The sequence below is a fragment of the Primulina tabacum genome, chromosome 7 (assembly GCF_025594145.1).
Source record: "Primulina tabacum isolate GXHZ01 chromosome 7, ASM2559414v2, whole genome shotgun sequence".
Lineage (NCBI taxonomy): Eukaryota > Viridiplantae > Streptophyta > Magnoliopsida > Lamiales > Gesneriaceae > Primulina > Primulina tabacum.
The window spans coordinates 30,166,708-30,169,713 of NC_134556.1; the positions used below are offsets into that span (position 1 = coordinate 30,166,708).

Genomic DNA, 3,006 nt, shown 5'->3' on the forward strand with positions numbered 1-3,006 from the left:
GACCAGAATGCAGTTCTGCATGGTCATATTGAACACCTACAAGCAGTAATAGCCAACCAAGACGAACCCGAGGATGATCCCGAAGAAGAAGAAGAAATCGAAGAGGATCCTATGGATTTGGGATTAGGAGAAGTGATAAATTAGAACATCAGTAGTGGTTTTCTTTGTAATATCACTTGTTCCAATTGCATTTCTGTTTTCAATTTCGATGTTTCGTTGTAATTGCACTTTCTTGAGGAATCAATAAAAATCTATTTCTATCCATTGGTTTCATATTTAATTTTTGGAGCAATTACTTAATCATTTTGCTTCCTTTGTTTAGTCTCTATTCTGTCATCAACCTTAGAACTTTCATAATTGTAGGAAATGGACGGAAGACCAGTAAGAAACAACCGCAACCCTCGTTACAACAACCGTAACAACAACCGTAATGACGAAAATGCACAACAACCCCCACAGCAACCACCAGCAGTTGGCCTCAGTCATGTGGACTTGATGGCTATAGCCACGATTGTGGCTATCACGCTACAAGGGTTAGGCCATCTCCAACCTATTACGCTATCTTAGTGTCGCACTAACTTTAAAATAGTGTAATTCTTACACCAAATATAAAATTCATCTCCAACCCATCAACTCTAAACTCTACATTAAAAGGAATATTCTCATAATATTCTCTATTATTTTATTAACAACAAATAATTTATTTCACAAAATATTTATAAACACAATAATTAAAATACTTAAACTTATTACTTAATTAAATGTAATTAACTAATCATTCAAAAAAATTACAATCACACATATAAATATTTTGAACATAAATTACTAACATACAACCAATATTCAAATGATGCTTATAAAATAAAAATGACACACAAATATCCAACTTTTAATTAACGGAATTACTATATAAATCCCATAAATGGTCGATTAGTGCATCTTGTAGTGCGAAGTGAGCCTCTCTGTCCCTTATGTTTTTATACCGAGCAAGAAATTCTTGAAATCTTATATTTTGATCCGTAACCATTTCCACATTTGGAGTTGGTGCTTCCAACGCATCTTCGATTGGTGTATCCAAGTCACGCTCATCTTCGATAATCATATTGTGCATTATAATGCATGCAGTCATTATATCTTGCAAGTGTTTCTTCTGCCAAGCACGTGCTGGAGATGCTACAATTGCAAATCGTGATTGAAGTACTCCAAATGCGCGTTCGACATCTTTCCTACACGACTCTTGTTTCATTGCAAAATATTTTTTTTTTGGGACCGAGTGGATCATGAATTGTTTGCACAAGAGTTGATCATTTAGGATATATACCATCGGCTAAGTAATATCCTTGATGATACTCTTTTCCACCAATAAAGTAATTTTCTGGAGGAGCGATACATGCGCAAGATTTGAAAAAAGATTGGATGCCTCGAGAACATTGATGTCATTGTTAGACCCTGGCATACCAAAAAATGCATGTCATATCCAAAGATCATAATCAGCAACCACTTCCAAAATAATGGTCGGAGGAACCACTACGACCCGCGTATTGTCCTGCCCATGCCGTTGGGCAATTTTTCCATCTCCAATGCATACAGTCCAAGCTTCCCAACATTCCAGGAAATCCACGTTTTTCACCAATATGCAGTAGTCTATCAATATCAATGGAGGTAGGTGACCTTAGGTATCGCTCTACAAACACCTCTACAATATGCCGACAAAAACATTGAAGGCATTGAATTGTAGTTGATTCTCCTATCTTAATATATTCATCAGCAGCATCCGCAGGTGTACCGTATGCCAACATCCGCATTGCAGCAGTAATTTTTTGATTAGTAGAGAGTCCCAGCCGACCAAGACCATCTACTCGTTGTATGAAATAACGATCATGATTCTTTACAGCTTCAACAATACGAAAAAAAGGCCTCGTGACATTCGAAAACGTCTTCAAAACATTGCTTCATTGTATCTTGGATTATCAGCAAAATAATCGTTGAAAAGATTACGATCCGCCAATTCTCGATCACGCGGAATTACGATATGACCGAGAATCGACCCTCCATGTTTGCCTTCAACTTCATGTTGCTCAGCATATAAAGCCGCTAAAATTTTGTTATTGGTTGCTATACTCCCCAATAAATTTTCTGTTTCGTTGATGGACTCAAATTGATCTTGAACATGTGAATCAAATTCATCAGATGAGCTAGATGATGCTGAATTAAAAAAATGAAAATTTTGATAATTCATGATGTATATTGATAGTTGGAAATTTTGAAGTACGAGTTGGATAACTTCATATGATTGATATTATATAACAAAACCAAATCTATTCACATTATCTTTATCATCTATCCAAAAATTATGAACCAATTTATACACCGTCGGATTAGATTTCATTTAATCCGAACCATAGGATCTTTAACATATATCCAAAAAAATCCGATCTGATTTATTCACCGTCGGATTAGATTTCATTTAATCAAAACCATATGATCTTTATTTATCATTTATAAAACTTATCATATTTTGAATTATATATATATATATATATAATACAAACAACTAGCCAAAAAGATGATAAGTACTAATAATAATAAAAAATAAATAATAATAATAATAAAGTTATCATACATCGATGATAAGGATATGATATTATATACAATACACACAAATGGCCAAATATGTAATAATAATAATAATAATAATAATAATAGGATCATTATCCTATATCCAAAAAATCCGATTCGATTTATTCACCGTTGGATTAGATTTCTTTCAGTTGGAACCATAGGATCATTATCCTATATCTACAAAATCTGATCCGATTTATACTCCGTCGGATTAGATTTCATTTAATCGGAACCGCAGGATCTTTATCCTATATACGAAAAATCTGATCTGATTTGTTCACCATTGGATTAGATTTCATTCAATCACAACCATCAACTTCATATCATTTAGTATCACTCATTCTATATATAGATATAACATAATTTCATTTCGAGTCACCATTA

General features: G+C 33.6%; 1 pseudogene; it reads right to left on the reverse strand.

Moving 5' to 3' along the window:
- Window positions 1-889: 889 nt before the first annotated feature.
- Window positions 890-2,239, reverse strand: LOC142550668 (uncharacterized; annotated as a pseudogene).
- Window positions 2,240-3,006: the final 767 nt, after the last annotated feature.